Genomic DNA, 18,491 nt, shown 5'->3' with positions numbered 1-18,491 from the left:
AAAAATCTTCACTTTTGTAGTAATAAAGTGTATCCAATGAAGGTTACAATGATTTGACCATAAATCATGGTCTACCCTATGAAAGGTCTACCTTGTTAAAGGCTTACAAAGATTGTTAGGTTCCACCTTGTTAGAGGATTTCAACACCTTATTAGAAGTATACCTTGTTAGAGGACTTCAACTTACAATTAAATAAGCACCCTATTAAAGGATTTCATACAACCTGTTAGGACTACTATGTTAAGAGATTTAATTGAAATCACCTATTAAAATGTCTCAGCATAGATCCTGTGATTGACACTTGCTTTCCTGATAACAGATCACCTCTACACAATGTCGAATTGATCCTTCATGATCAAATGTCTCAATGTTGTATCCTTTCTTCTATCCTTTTTTCTTCTCTAACTAATTCTATAATTCATTCTTACTTCTAAGTCACCTTGAATGTTTTGCAAACTATCTTGTTTGCTCTTTCAATTTGATTGCTCACCCATCCATCATAAAGAGTTTAGGGCTTCATCCTCCTTACGAAGACTTAGGTGGATTAGGGTTAGGTATGAATCTATGGCTGAGATTCATCCATATTGTTGCTTAAACCTTCCCATTTTCTAATTGGTTGCATGCAATTGCATAGAAAATCTAAATATAGATTCTTTCTTTTTTCCAAAAGATCATAATCTATTCTTAAGTCAGCTCAAAAATAGTTTACATAGTTGTGTGTGCCATTACAAATGAATATGTCAAAACTATGTCACTCAGCATATGAAGTCTCTAATGCTCTTCATGCATTGTTCTATATATTGTGACTTGGTACCTGCATTACTTGACATTCACTATTTACTCAGCTCTTGAATCACTTGGCATGGTCTACTTACTTGACATCTAAGTGACTTAGCACTCATTGCAACCTAGCATGGTCAAATATTTACATGTTGTGCTCAACATGTATTACTAAGTAAATGGCTTTAGTGTGTTGACACTCACTTGTCAAAACCAATCTAAGATTAAAAATCTCCCCCTTTGGAATGAGTGTCAAAAACACTTGAATATACATAATCAACCTTAATCTTCTCAAGCATAACATATCCATGACTCGGCTTATATACAAAACTCTCAGAATTCTACAATAACCTATATACCTCAAAATTGATAACCTCCCCTGAGTTAATGTGTCTATTTTGTATCCAAAATCTGTGCTCCCTTTGACATCAATGTGTTGTATCTGATACTCTTTTCATCTAATATGCTCTATCTTAGCTAATATATATATTTGTTTGCTATTTTCTTCTCCAAAAATGAATCTCCCCCTTTCTTTATTCTCCCCCTTTTTGACACTTATATCAAATGGTTTATACACATATAGTGTCTTTGTCAAAAAAGGATTTATGGACATCCATTATGATCTTGAGGGTTGCATCCTAATTGTCACATGCAACATCTAATGACTTGATTTGGATTGTAAGCTTGGCAGCAAGGTGCACTAGGCTATCTAAAGTGGAACGATTGGGGTCTTTCTTAAGTAGAGTCTCAACATAACCTAGTTCCTTGTACAATATCTCCATGTGTGGAGTAAGGGATTCCTATATACATGTCAATTTGGCTCTTATGCTAGCCTCATCTACTGTCAACATACCTAATTCACTTTGTGTCTGAAGCAATGTTCTAAAATGCTTCTCACTTTGAGCTAGGTTCTAAGGTAACTTAGTACCTAATATGTTGAGGTTTCTCTCTAGAATCAAAATATGACTCTTGGTCTCTTGAGTGAAGAGTGTAGGATCACATAGCTTTGTGTACAATGAGAATATATTCTCAAGTTCCTTCTTCACATCCTCAATCTTAGTTGCCAATGCAACTTGAGTTAGGGCTACCTCACTAGATATTTTCTCATTTACCTTTCCTTGAAACTTCTTCTCAAACCATTCTAAAAGTTTTGCAGTTGTATCAAGGTCTACATTACTAACCTTTTCCACTATATCTATCAGTTGTTCTATTAGTGGCTTTGTCTCTTTAGGAGTTGGCAAACTAAATGCATCTAAAAAGATGTCTTTAATATCTTGGAGTGCTTCTTTCTACCTATGTTCTCTCCTGAGCATTTCTTGATGTTTTTTCTTCTCTAAGGCTTGTTATAATATGCCTATTTGCTCTAATGTCATAGTGTCATAGTCAAACTTTGGAATCACAATTTCTTCATCAATTCTTATGTCTCCTTAGTGAATTACTTTATCAACCTTTGATGAGCTAGGGCTTGGCACTGAGATTTGTAATGGAATGGCTTCTATGACTAACTTCTAAAGAAATTGTGTAGAAGGAGTGCCAGATGCTAGTAGAGTTACTAGTGCTTGGATGGATTCTTGTTCCTTCACCTTAGGTGTTAACTTATGTTCTTCAAGCTTGCCCTCATCTATTGCTATGACTTGAATAATACCTTTTTCCTATGTTGTAGGTACAGATGAATCCATCTATCATGTTTTATGTTGTCATGTAGTTCTATCTTTTTCTTCTGCCTTCTTCTCAATAGTATCAACTTTAACACTTGTATCAACCTTAGTAGGTGTATCTACTATTTTTTGAATTAAAGGGATGACAGAAGGTGATTCTTGTGTATTCACCTTTTCCCTTGTGACCTTAGTTATTGCCTTTTACAATTCTTCTACATTAAACAAACCTAGATTTTCACAGAGTTTAGCTTGGAGTCTAGATTGGTCTAGTATCTTCTTCAAGTATTCTACAGTAAGTGGATTGATGCTTTGAGTTGAAGCATCAGAAACATCCTTAATATTTATGGTCTCATTTGTCATACTTTTTTCATGAGGAGGACTAACACTTGGCACTTGTGTGTTGTGCACACTCTATTCATCTTTTTGTTACTCAGCTATTGCCTTGTCATCATCTTGCTTTTATATTTCCTCCCTAGTTGTATTATCTTTACCATCATCTTTCTTATCATCATCTTGTTTACCCTCTAAAGGGTCAGCTTCTCCTTGTTTCATAGTGGTCAGCCCATAAGTTTCCATATTTGGGCTGATTTCTTGACCACATCTTCAATGTTATTTTCAAGAATGTTGAAAGCTCTATATTTAGGTGTGAACCTAACTACATATCTCTTGACAACCTTAGCAATCTCTCCCTTTGTCAACTCTGGCATCACTTGAGCTAATGTTGTTTCCTTGATCTATTTTTTTAAGTTCAAAAAATAATGTCATTTTTGCTCAACAAAATCATATAAACCTTTTGGTATTGAGTTGGAAAATTCTAGTGGAGTATTCTTAAACTTAGACATCATGACATATAATGCCTCTTCTGCTTGTTTTTTCTTTTCTTTTCCTAATTTGTCAAAATCAATATGCTTCTAACTAGATAAATCTACATTTCTTTTGATATTTTCACATAAGTTTTCAAAATCAAACAAAGGATTGTGACTTACCACTTTAAATTGGTTATTTTCATCCAATTCTATCCTTTCTTCATTAGAATCTAGCTGTGTCACATACTTTCTTCTTTGTCTTTTCTGCTCTTGGCCACCTTGCTCTATTTTCTTGGTATTTTCCTTGGGCTTCTTAGTTGTAGTATGTGTACTTTCTCTAGTGGTAGGAGTAGTGGGCTTAGCTAGGCTAGGTTTGACAATCTTCTTTGCCCTTGCCACTAGCTATTCCTTAGCCTTCCTCTTCTTTGGCTCAGTAGGAGTAGGTGCTTCCTCAACTTCTTCTCCCTTGGCACCTTTAGTTTCCACCTCTTCCTTGTCTTCTCCCATGCCTTGGGTCAATTCAAGAGGTTCTTGAATTTGTGTTTCTTCTTCCTCTTCGTCCTCTTCTTCTTTTTCTTCCTCTTCTACACCACCTCCAAATTTTGCTTTTAGCTTCTTGACTAACTTATCTTTCTTCTTAACGGTTGATGCAATTTTCAACTCCATGGTAATCTTTGACTTTACCATCTCATAGTTGCCAAATATCTTTGCACTTTAATTTATTTCCTTTGCAAGTAGTATTTTGATGGCTACTGAGGCTTCATCAACATTAATTTCATACCCAACTGGTCTTAAACATCTTACCCTTGGTGTGACAGCTTGCACAAAAGTGTAATCAGAATCAAAAAGAAAACATATGTCATTATAGTGTTATTCAACCAAAGAAACTGGTATCCTCATTCTTTCCTTCATTGATTTTTTAAAAGCTTCAAAGTAACTTGTCATCAAGGTTTCAATTTTTTCTCCCATCTTCTCAATGAACTTATTGATCTATACTGCAATTGATTTATTTTTTTTCCACCCTACAGTACCAAAAGTGGGGAATGTATTATGTACATAAAAGAATATACAAACTAGTATTGAACTAAACTTGCATTGTGCACTCTTTGTTTTCTTGATAGCTCCAAGATTCTCCATCAATTGTAATTTTAGCTCTACCAGATCATATGTATGATCTTTCTTTACAATCTTGTAACCAACATCCATAGTTATGTAGGGTACACTATTTAATCTTCTAGATTGACTGAGTTTATGTGAAATTATCCTTATAGAAAAATTCAGCAATGGTATGTATTGTCATGCCTCTCTTATTTAATTTTGCTCTAGTGTTTTTCTCAATTACTTCCTTGGAGTCACTTTTGAGTTTCTTTGGCTGATCTGGAGTTGGGTAGCTAGTAACCCTATGAATTATTCTCTTGGTAATCTTGATCATTCCTCCCTCTAGCCATAAAGAACCATCATGAATTTTTCTTAGAACAATTTGTATCCACTTAGTTTTAAACACATTAGGAAAATCTAGGGCTCATGTTAAACCCTTTTTTATCAACAACTTAGTATTCCTCCTTCAGAAAACCATTCTCACACAATCTATTATATGCATCTCTTATCTCCATGTCTCCTATACTTCCTATTTTGCAATTTTAACACTTCCTCACATCTTGCACCATAATTATGTTTGGCAAGATCATTGGCAATGCACCAGAAGGATCTTATTTATAGGATATGTAAGGAATGGCTTTAAATATGGGTTGCTTAACTTCATTTCTAACAAGCTAAACATTCAAAACCTCCTTCCCTTCAACATTTTTCAAACTAGATACCATTTTTTCAAACTAGGGTTTATGCAAAAGTAAACTGCATAGCTCAGCTTATGATAAATACGTTATGAAATCTGATAAGCTAGTGTGAGATCATTGCTAAAATCTTTTCAAATGCTTTGAAAAAGTTTCTAAATCACCTTCTGCTCTTCTTTCTCTTGCTCAAATTCAAAATGATGAATAATGAGTAAAAATTGATCATATACCCTTCGAAAACCTTGCATTTAATGTTGAGTTCTTACATAGCTATAAGCTTAGCAATAAACATTTTTAGGATCACTCAGCATCTATTGATATTTCCATCACTTGGGAGCTACTATGAGTTTGGCATCAACTAGATAGTCTGGCAACTCAGCATCAACTATCATTCCACTTGGCATAAATATCAAACATTTTATGCTTGGTAACAACATGAAAAACTTAAAGATTTAAATTGAATTTTCAACATCTTGCATCTTTGTTCATGCTAATGTAGCATTTTTATTACTGTCTCCTTTTTGAACTAATGCATGATATAACACTTGAATATTAGTCCCACATACCTCTTGATTGTCTAGTTTAATGAGGTGACCTAACCCATTGGGTGAAGTGATACCTTTTCCATTTGATGTGCTACATTCATCCTTTTATTTACATGTCTTTTTTATCTCATCTTTGATGTGTTCAGGATATGCATTGCCTTTGCTTTTATCAAATTCACAACTTGGTGCCTTTGACCTAGTTAGACAATGCTTACTGATGTGACCAGTCTTCAAATAGCTAAAACATGTGGTTTGGCCCAACCACCTTTTGTAGTTACCACTTAAGTGTGTCCTAATTCAATTCTCAAGAACATGTCCATATTCTTGACAACAATGGTAGCTATATCTTAATCCCAATTATAAATGTTCCCATTGTTTCTTACCTTTGTTGGCTTATTTGATGACCACATGGATTTGGATCTGCATTCAAAAGCTCTATGTCTATACTTCTGAAAGTTGTAGCAATATCCTTCAAATCTTTGTTTATGCAAGGTCTTGGTTTTGCATTCATGTGCTTGATGGCCTTGCTTATTGCACATATGACAATAAGCCATGTTTTTAGGCTTGACATTCTAATTTTTATTCTTTCTCCTACACATATTAGTAATATGTCTTTTCTTATCACAATTATGACAAGTAGGTTTGGAGTTCTTACCTTTAATGTTCCTTTCTTTAGCAACTTTGGATGATTCACCTTCTTCAATACTTGTGTAGCCTAGTCCTAATGTATCTTTGTTGGACCTAGGGGATCTCAATAATTGCTCAAAGTATTTGATGGCTTCATTTGGCTTGTTGAAACTCTCATCAAATTCCTTTTCTCTTTTCAGGTCATTCTACAATTTTAATGTAGTTATCTCAATGTCCTTGACATTCAATTCATAGTTGGCATTCATCATTTGACTTAGAGTATCCAATTGCATGTTGGAAATCTTGGTCAGTTCTATTGACTTTTCTTCCAAACTATTAACCAAAACTCATTTGTCTTCTTTAATCATGGCTTTTTCTTCCATGGCTTTCTTCTTTTGTTCAACTATTTCACATAACAGTATAGCTTGTGATTCTTATTCTAGCTTAAGATTTTTTATTTCCTCATCTTGAACTCTATTCTTTTCCATTAGATCTACAACTACTGCATCAAATCCATTTGAGTCTCCATCTACAAATAGCTTGGTAGCGTCTATCTCTTTTTATAGTGTGTTATTCTCCACAATCAATCTCTTTCCTTCTCTTCAAGGATTTCCTTAGTTCCTCTCTTGCCTCATTCAATTGATGTAGTATGAGATGTATTTCAATCTCCTAGTTCTCAATAGTCTTTCCCAACTTGTAGACTTCTATTTCAAGATCTTTCCTCAAATTTGTAAAGCTTCTCTTTCAAAGAACAAAGTCCTGATACCAATTGTTGGAATTATAAGTGGGAAAAGTAAACTTCTAAAAGGGGGGGATGAATCAGGAATTTAAACTTGGACCCATAAAACTTTCAACATTCATTCATCATATACATTCTATATGTAAACTAAAATAACATGTAAAGAATATGCATCTAAATCATGTAAACATGCAATCAATCACACACATAACACCAGATATGATTACCAAGAAACCCTCCAAGTGAGAAGGTAAAACTAGAGTGGGGATGACACCCACAGATATTCACTACTGTAGTAATAAAGTATATCCAATGAAGGTTACAATGATTTGACCATGAATCATGGTCTACACTATGAAAGGTCTTCCCTGTTAAAGGCATACAAAGATTGTTAGGTCTCACCTTGTTAGAGGATTTCAACACCCTATTAGAAGTGTGCCTTGTTAGAGGACTTCAACTTACAATTAAGTAAGCACCCTATTAAAGGATTTCATATAGCCTATTAGGACTACTCTATTAAGATATTTAACTAAAATCACCTATTAAAATGTCTCATCATAGATCTTGCAAATGGCACTTGCTTGCCTGATAATAGTTCACCTCTATACAATGTCTAATTAATCTTTAATGATCAAATGTCTCAATGTTGTATCTTTTCTTCTATGCTTTGTTCTTCTCTAACTAATTTTGCAATTTATTCTTTCTTCTTAGTCACCTTGAATGCTCTGCAAACTATCTTGTTTTCTCTTTCAATTTGATCACTCACCCATCCATCATAAAGAGTTTAGGGCTTTGTCTTCCTTAAGAAGACTTAGGTGGCTTAGGTTCAGGTATGAATCTACAACTGAGATTCATCCATATTGCTGCTTAAACCTTCCCATTTTCTAATTGGTTGCATGTAATTACATAGGGAATCCAAAAATAGATTCGTCATTTTCTCCAAAAGATTGTAATCTATCCTTAAGTCAGCTCAAAAATGGTTTACATAGTTGTTTGTGCCAAAACAAAAAAAATATGTCAAAACTATGTCACTCAGCATATGAAGTCTTTGATGCTTGGAATGCACTGTTCTATATACTATGACTCGACACCTGCATTACTTGGCATCCACTATTTACTCGGCTCCTAAATCACTCGTCATGGTATATTTTCTTGGGATTTGAGTGACTTAGCACATGAGTGACTTGGCACTCATTACAACTCAACATGGTCTAATATTTACATATTGTGCTCAACATATATTACTAAGTAAATGGATTAAGTGTGTTGACACTCACTTTCCAAAACCAATCTAAGATCAACACACCTAATTTAGAGATTGACTTGCACGCAACTATGAGAAGGAATAAAGGAACAAGAAAATAAAATGAAAACAAAAGAAATATAATACATAACTCCTCTATGATCTTAGGAACTAATCACAGAGAGTTTAGAAAACTCTCATTGACTTGTGTGACTCTCAAAATAATCATTGCTCACATTCACAATCCATAAAAGTTGAATTTTTTGTAACAATCTTCGAAATTCACAAACTTAGTTTAGATTCAAAGTATGGATTTAATTTTTTTTTATGCACTCATTCAATTATCAATACATTCTTGGACTTTTTATGTTTTTTAATTTAGAAAAACAAGAAATAAACCACACATTCAAAATCGAAAACCACAAAAACTAGAAACAAAACTCTAAACTTTCTGTTCCTTTATTGTATTCAATAACCCTATCTGATTACAATCTATCTTTCCAATACTTTCCTATCTATGATGTAGGAAGATGAAATGTCATTTGAAATCAACAATAGGGAGCCTTTTTTTCAAATCATGGGGAATCAAAAACTATCACCAACTTCCTATAGTTGTCGATTGTTTAGTTGGCTTAATTATTTAAAACACACACAAAGCTCATAAAGAAAACTTACTCAACTAATAATCAAACACTCTTTTTCCTAAGTGGCTATAATTGGAGAGTTCATCGACTCACTACTCCATTTATGTCACCACAACATAGTACTTTATTACAAACATTAAAATTGAAAACATTTGACAGATGACATTAAATTTCTACATAACTTCCTATAGCATTTTCAACCATGTTAATTCCTATAGCATTTGTCTAATCTACGACTCTAACATACTCCCCTATAGAATGAATCTCAATTCCACTTGAGATGAGATGTTTTAATGATGAACCATGCTTACTAATTTGTTTCTCATCTATCCAAATAGCTTTTTTTTCTGGTATGTTCTTCCACTTGACTAAATACTAGGTATATTGTCTCCTTTGAGTCTTATTTATCTTTGTATTAAGTATCTTCTGCAATTGAGGTGGTGTTAGTTTAGAGACTTGCTGCAAATCTTTTGTTACTGAATCTTCATGTGTTGGTTGGTTTTCTAAACCTTTATATGGTGTGAGATCACAAACATTAAATATGGGTGAAATACTAATGTCTATAGGTAAATGAATCTTGTATGCATTGTGTCCATACATTTCTAGAATTTGACAACGACCACCCTTCTTAAGTAATAACTTTGTATGCTTCATTTGAGTTAATCTTTATTTCTCTAGGTATGCCCACACTAAATCACCAACCTTGAATTATACTTCTCTTCTTTTCTTATCAGCAAATTCTTTGTATTTCTAATTTGAATTATGTAGTTGTAACTTGACTTGATCTTGGACCTCTTTAATAGCTTCTCCAAATTCTTCACCATGTGAAATACTCGAAAATGTGTTTGGAAGTTCTCTCAGCTTGAGAATTCCTCGTGTGTGTCATACACAACCTGAAATGGAGATTTTCTTGTACTTCTATTCATTGTATCATTGTATGAGAATCATCTTGAGCAAGTATAGAATCCCATTTTTCTTCATGTTGTTTTGTAAGACATCTTAACAAATTTCCCAAAGATCTGTTGACAACTTCCATTTGACCATCAATTTGTGGGTGATACATAAATGAAAAAGATAAATTTGTTCCAAGTTTCTTCTAAAGGTTCCTCCAAAGATGACCTACAAATGTGCCATCTCTATATGAAACAATACTCAATGGTAATCCATGAATTTGAACTATCTATTTGAAGGATAAATCTAATATGTATGAAGCATCTTTGGTGGATTTACATGGTAATAAATGTATCAAATTACTAAATCTATCAACAACAACAAAAACACTATCATACCCCTTTTGAGTTCTTGGTAATCCCGTAACAATATCCATATTGATTCTTTCCCATGGTCTTGAAGGACTAGGTAGGGGCTGATACAATCCTACATTAGTACTTTTACCTTTTCTTTTCTAACAAATGGTGCACTCTTCCATAAATTTTCTCACATCTTTTTGTAATTTTGGCCAAAAGTAATGTCTACAAACTAGCTCTAAAGTCTTGTCTAGTCCAAATTGATTGAATAATGCTCCACTATGTTTCTCTTGTATGATGTTATCTCTCATATAATATTTTGGTATGCAAAGTTCTCCTCCTTTGAATAGTAATCCTTCTTGAATCATAAAATCAGCATATTCATGATTGTATTTATCTTCTAGATTAGAACATGATTGAAAATCCTCTCTAAAATTGGCATCATTACCATACATATCTTTCAGATTTGAAATTCTTGTAGTTTCCAACAAAATTTGTGATGTAGTCAAAGTTCTTCTACTTAATGCATCAGCAATCTTATTTGTAACTTCCTTTTTGTGATTAATAGAAAAAGTGAATGCTTGCAATGTCTCTACCCATTTCATATTCCTATGATTCAGTTTCTCTTGACTATTTATGAAACTAAGGTCCTAGTTATCTATGTATACAATGAATTCTTTGGGCATCAAATAGCGTCTCCATTTCTTAAGGGATAGGACAAGGGCATACATTTCCAAATCACATGAAGAACATTTTTTCTTAGCTTCATTGAGTTTATCACTAAAGAAGGCTATAGGTCTACCCTCTTGATTAAGTACACCTCCTATTGCTATGTTGTTGGCATCACATTCTATCTTAAAGACTTTACTAAAATCAAGAAATGGTGAGGACTGGTTGTTGGGCTACTTTTTTCTTGGGAATTTCAAAGGCTTCATTGGCTTCTTCTATCCAAACAAATTTACATTTCTACCCTCCTTTTATGGTATTCAAAATAGGTGTACAAATAAAACTAAAATTTCTAATGAAATTTCTGTAGAAAGTGGTTAAACCATGAAAACTTCTAAGTAGTGCAATAGTTCTAGGAATTGGCCATGAAAGAATTGCACTTACCTTATCTTGATACATCTTGAGTGTTCCCTTTGAGATTACAAATCCAAGGTATGTCATCTGCTCTTGTATAAAACTACATTTCTCCAAATTAATCATCAACTTTTCTTCTTGTAACTTCCTCAATACCAAGTCTAAATTTTGCATATGCTCCTCTTTTGTATCATTGAAAACTAAAATGTCATCTAGATATACTATCACAAACTTTCCTGTAAAATCATTGAGAAATTCATTCATAAGTCTCATAAATTTACTAGGAGCGTTAGAAAATCCAAATGGAATTACCTTCCATTCATATAATCCTTCATTTTTCTTGAATATTATTTTCCATTCATCTCCTAGCCTAATTCATATTTGATGGTATCCACTTTTTAAATCATTTTTTGAAAAATATCTTGCCTTACCCAAACAATCAAGTAAATCTTGTATTGTAGGCAATGGAAATCTGTGCCTTATGGTAATTTTGTTCAATGCTCTCAAATTTGTGCATAATCTCCATGTTCCTTCCTTCTTTGGTGCTAGGAATACAGGTACTGCACATGGGGTTAGACTTTTTCCAATCAAACTAGTTTCAAGTAACTCTTCAATTTTCTTGCCATTTCTTCATTTTTTTGTGGTGTTAGCTTGTATGTAACCTTGTTGGGTAATGTTGAACCTAGTATGAGATCAATGCAATGATTGATTTATCTCATAGGTGGGAGGATTATTGGTATTCCATCAGCTATGATTTTGTTGTACTTGTCTAGAATTGGTTTAACTTCTTCCACTGCCTTTTGTTTCTCTGTTTCTATCACTTCCACCTTCAAGTTCCAATGTTCCATCTTTGATTTTTCTTACTCAATCTGATTTTCAGCATCATTTTCTAATTTATCTTTGAGTACTGGAATTAATGAAAATAGTCGACACTTCTTTCCTTTAATTTCTTTCAAAAATTCTTTCTTACCCATTACCATGATCTTAGCTTATGTATTTTTTGTTTCTTCCTGACTTGGTTCAATCAGAGGTATTAATTCTATGACCTTTCCATTCTTTGTAATGGTGTATGTATCCTTCACTCCATTATGTTGTGCCTTAAGATCGTATTGCCATGGTCTACCAAAAAGGAAATGACACGCATCCATATTAACAATGTCAAACCATAATTTATCTTTGTATGCTCCAATCTAAAATTCAACCCAACCTTGTTCTTCTACTATAGGTTGTTGTCCTTTATTCAGAAAAGACATTTTGTAAGGATACGGATGTGGGGTTCTTGGTAACTTTAACTTCTCCACCATTTCAAGAGCTACAAATTTCTCTGTAGTACTAGAGTCTACCTTGCAAACCTTTCCTCTAGACTTACAAGTAGTCCTAAAAATAAACTTCCTCTATAGTGGTTCTACTTTTACAGGCATCTTCAATAGTTTTCTTCTCATTATAATTTCTTCTCCCTTTTCTGGATAACCATAAGTTTCTGAATCATCTTGTAAATCAGCTTCTTGTGTAAGGCGTATCCTCCTTTCTCCATGAGTACTAGAGGTTGCCTTTGCTAGACTATTGTGTGTCATGTGACCTTCTTGGTTACAAATGTAACATCTTATTATTCTATTCATTCTTCCTGGTGATCTTCCTCTAAAATTTTGCCTCTACCTCTAAAACTTCCTCTTAAATTATCAAACCTAGATACTTCATTATATGTCTTTGGTTGTGGCTGAAAATTTGGGCTTCTTCCTCTAAATGTGCCTCTTCCTCTAAATGACTTTCTTCCTCTACTTCTATTGTTATTCTCTTGTCTCCTCTTAATTTTTTCATCCACTTTCAAAGCTAGTTGATAACACTTAGCTACGGTGTTAGGACTCAACAACTGTAACTCCTCTTGTATATTCATTCTTAACCCATTTAGGTATCTTTCTACCTTGATACTCTCAGGTTCTACAAAATTTGATCTTAGACTCAACTTCTAAAATTCCTTTGTATGAGTGTAGATATCCATATCTCTTTGTCTAAGGTTCTAACTTTTCTAATGTAATTGTACTTCATAATCTTTAGGGAGATACATCTCTCTTATCATAGACACCATCTTCTTCCATGAAAAAATTTTCCTCTTCTCTTCTTTTACTATTTCTTCTTGTATAAAATTCTACCACATAAGGGTTGCTCCCTTCATTCTAGACTTAGCCAGCTTGACTCACTATGATTTTGAAATCTTCTCACATTCAAAGTGATTCTATAGAGCTTAAATCCATTCTAATACTAATTCGGCATCATCTTTCCTGTAAACATAGGTAACTTAGTGGGGTTTCCACCTAAAGCCTTCAAAGCTTTACAAAATGGTTTCTCAGCCTTAGATACTTAATCCTCATCATCATTTGGGACTTCCTCCTCTTCTTCTTCTACCTTCATTTCTTTCTTCTCAACCACAGTCTTCATGTGTTCCAACTTACTGGAATTCTGCCAAATATCCCCTTCATTTTTCTATTCTCTATTTTTTCTTATCAACCTTCTTAGCTAACTCTGCATTGGTCATCATCTTTCTTGACCCTACTAAAGAATCTTGATCAAGAATGTACAACATTTAACTTCACATAATCTGCAAAATCTTTAGCTCTGATACCAAAAATGATGTTGAGCCTCACCTTGGAAAACACGAGAGGAAATTAATCACTCAACTAAGTTTCATCAAGGGGCACATACACCTTCAAGATTGATTCTAACTTGTCTGATATTGCTATTCAACCATTTCACTTAATATCAATTTATAATTGGCATGCAATAGGAACTTCTCTTACCTTCTATAGCAACTTTTGATTTCCTACATCAACTTAATACAATTTGATCACTTCCCTATTTAAGTTGAAATACACAAATGATTTGATCATCTTTGAACACATAAAATTAAGCATCTATTTGACTACATATGGATTACCAAACAATAAAAAACTATGTCTAAATCTACACCATTGTTTTGCATGCAAAATTTAAAACTCAAGTCCAAGCCTACTATTGGCCATGATATCCCTAGCATGAATCGAGACTATAATTTCATGGTTCGGTTATATACTTAACATTATCACATAATAATCATGTGATTAAGAATATCAGTGAATACATAGAGATATTCACCTAATTCAGAGAGTGACTTCTACACAACTATGAGTAGGAATAAAGGAACAAGAAAATAAAATTAAATAAAAATAAATATAATGCGTAAACTCTTCTGCGATCTTAGGAACTAATCACAAAGAGTTTAGAAAACTCCCATCAACTGGTGCAATTCTCAAAAAAATCCTCAAAATTTGTAAACTTGGTTTAGATTCAAAGTATAGATTTAGTGTTTTGTCATGCACTCATTTGATTATCAACACATTCTCAGAGTCTTCAAGCTTTTTAATTTAGAAAAATAGGAAAGAAACTACACATTCAAAATCGAAAACCACAAAAATTAGAAACAAAACTTGAAACTTTATATTAATCTATTGCATTTGATATCCCTATCTGATTACAATATGTCTTTTCAATACTTTCCTATCTATGATGTCGAAAGATGAATTTTCATCTCAAATCAAGAAGAGGGAGCCATTTTTTTCAAATCATGGGGAATCAAAAATTGTCGCCAACTTCCTAGAGCTATCTATTATTTAGTTGGTTTAATTATTTAAAACACACACAAAGGTCATAAAGAAAACTAACTCAACTGAAAAGCAAACACTCTTTTTCCTAAGTGACTATACTTGGAGAGATCATTGAATCACTATTCCATTTATGCCACCAGAATATAGGACTTTACCACAAACATGAAAATTGAAAACATTTAAAACATGACATTAACTTTTTGCATAACTTCATACAGCATTTGTCTGATCTGCCACTACAATAGTCACTAGTCTGCACTTTTGATTCCTTGCCAAATTTCAGATCATCAATCTTGTCTTTTAATCTTCCAATGTAAAATTTTGTATCTTCACAGTTATCTTTCATGTTATCTCTTTCTTATGTAAGAAAGTCAATCTGTTCAAGAGCTTCTTCAAGATTTATCTTTAACTATTTCATATCCTTAGGGATTTTACTCAAGTTATTAATCTTTTTCAAAGTAACTATGATCTAATAGAAATAGTTAGAAATAGATAATACTGAGAAGGGGGGGGAAGGGAAAACCTTGGTGGGGATGATATCCACAAGATGATTCACTAAACAAAAGGATCATGTTAAGGATACTGAGCCTATTAGGAGTCTTGAAGCACATATAGTGTCTCGAGTCCTTGTTAGAGGACTAGGTCTTGTTAGAGGCCTCAACCCTATTAGGAATGTCTTTCACCCTATTAGGAGTTGTTAGATAAAATACAATGTGTACAAGAAGATCCCACTACCCTAACATGCAATTATACAATAAAGTTCTTTACAAGAATAGATATACATACAATACTTTCTTGTTGTTGTAATTTTCACTTTATCTAATCATACATTAGATCTTGCATCACATAAGCCTCATACATCTTTTAAGTTTTTTATACAATAGTTCCCATGTCATATATCTCACACATATATCACACATCGCATATTTTATTTGCAGAAGATAAGATCTATACTTATACATTGCACATTAGTGAAACCTCTGCTCAGTCAACCTTCATGTCTTCACATACTTGATGCTTAGCCAAAGAAAGGGATCAATATCTTACTGCAATTGACTACTTAACCCAAGATTGGACATCTCAAGTGGTTCTTACCCAACTCTTTTAGACTCATTTAATTTATCAATCATGGACATAAACTTCAAATGGTGTTTGCAAAATATATTCTTCAAACTTATCTCAACTTAAGAACTACTCTAAGGGAATTCAAATGCTTAAGCTACAAGAAAATTAAGCTAAATATGATAATCAAATATATTTTAATAAGGCATGAAAATACAGCTAAGAATTACTTCAACTGCCTATGCTACAAGAACAGTCCACTAATTCTATTATTAGTGACTGCAAGAATAATAGAGTCTACCTTGGTTCTATTTACTAAATGTAAATCCTATGCTAACTAATTAGTTCACTTAATATGTGGACCCCTACAGAGAAGTGAAGTAGAATAACTCAGAGATGAAAACTTAAAATATTCCTTTTATTCATAACAATGATGAAATGTACATATTGATGAACAACAAGATTGTATTCAGTACTCAGCAACTTATTCTATTGAAAAATGACTAAAACTTAACACTCCCGAAACACAGACTTCCAATTATTTAAAAACACAAACAAGGAAAAAAATCCTAGATTTAAGACTCATCAACTACTAAAGAAAATGATGGTATTGATTATTACAATAGGTGCATTAATTTTGGCACCAAAAAGAATGGTAATCTAGGAGCTCACGACCCCTAAATTTCCTTTGCTCAGGGCTGGTCTAATAACGTGAGTAACTACTTTGATTCCCACTTGGTACATACATCAAGACTTATTTAAAACATGCTATCTAAATTACTTTACCCTATATCACATTGCTGGAGGAGAACTACCCAACCTAGCTAAGGAAGAAAAAGCATCATTCTCACTATTTTGTAATTAAATGGCATATCTTTCCACAACATATTCATTTTGATCCTAAAAAGTAATTATGCACACATTTGTCTAAAATCATCATAAACATCATGTTCTTGAATATCAAATTCTTTAGAAATTTTATGAATTAAATAGAAAATGCAATGACAAAATAGACCATAATTTGGCCTCATCATCCCCCCAACAAAAACTTTGACTTTTCCTCAAGAAAACATAAAAAATTTCACCCTTTTATCCATCCTAAAATCTAAAGCAATACTCTACCCTTCACCTCTTGTAGCAATGTTCCAATAAAAACATTTATTCTCCTTGTATCTTTCCCATCTATGAAGTTCTTCTATCATGTCAATTGTTTTTAAATCTTGTTGATTAGCAAGCAATGGGGACAATAACAATGGAGGATGAAAAGTTAAACGAATCTAATCATTTTTCCATTCTTCTCGCAACTCGATATACCAGAGTACTCCCTAAGTAACCATGATAAAATTCAATGGAGAATGAGGTTCTTTCTTCTACAGGTCTTTAGTCAATCCTATCTAGCACCATTGATTCACCTACTTTACTGTAGGGAGATCTATTTCTACCATAGCTTTATATTCTTGATAGGTTGCATCCCTTAAAGGAGGAATAATCTAGCTTCCAAGTTTTGAGTAAGAAATTTTCATCCATTCATAGTACATAGTTCTGGCATCCTTGGCTTCAGTCCTGAGAAGAAGTGGAGTCTCATATTCTAATTCTCTAAATTGGTGGGCCTGGTGTTCTCTACTAATATCATTTTGAATCCAAGACATTAATGCCCTAAGTTGAATATCACCCACATAAGGTAGAGGGTTCTAGTCTCTATTGTTAGGGACTACTAAATTATGTAAAAAGAGTTCATAGAGTAAATTTTTTATAACTATAGGGGCAGTATGGGAGGCTTGAAATAATTCATGATGAGTATTCAATGTTAAACTATTACCCTGTATTACACAAGTCATCGGATAACTGACAAACTGTTCTTTCAAAAAGAGAGAATAAACAAGGCAAGGAGAGTGACAAGACATCAATTTAGGAATCATGGCAATGACCTTTATAAATTTACCACTTAATTGCTCAATCTCCTCATCCTTTTCAGTCAAATCCTGAGTTTGATTAAAGATAGTTTTTTCTAAGCTCTCTCTCTCTCTCTGTTCTTCATTCTTCCCTCTCCTAAATTAACTGGTTAGATAACTATGAAATAATTCTTAAAAATGAAATAGTGGAACTAGGACAAAAAGTGACATGTGTCTCAGATGAAGGATCCATAGGATCAGTTTGCTGGGCTACAGATGCTAAAGCATCAAGTCCTTGAGAGAGAATCTATTCAGCAATAGTATTAACTATATCAAATTTTATTCCCACATCTTCTTCATGAAATTTTTTCCTTTGAGGTGAGTAGAATCTAAAACTCCAATAGATACATTATCATCATTGTCTGAATTTATGGAAATGATGGGTGGCTGGGCAGAGGATGTTCCTACTATTACAGGTACTCATTCTACGCTTTCACCTTCTCCTATGATGATCTTATCTTTATTAGAAGAAGAGGATTTCTTTTTAGCCACTTTTTTGGACACATGGGATTGAAAAGACACACCCTTATCAGGTTTTATAAATGATTGGCTACTTCAAGTTCTACACTTGAAGGGTACTTCTTCTACCTCTTAAGCTATAGGAAGTTCTAAAGATGTATCCTATACATTCCCTTTCTTCTTCTTATGAACCCTAGGAGCTATAGGAGAGTCAACAT

Source organism: Cupressus sempervirens, chromosome 8, assembly GCF_028749045.1.
Source record: "Cupressus sempervirens isolate cs-2001-9-10 chromosome 8, ASM2874904v1, whole genome shotgun sequence".
NCBI lineage: Eukaryota > Viridiplantae > Streptophyta > Pinopsida > Cupressales > Cupressaceae > Cupressus > Cupressus sempervirens.
This window is presented reverse-complemented; position numbering follows the sequence as displayed.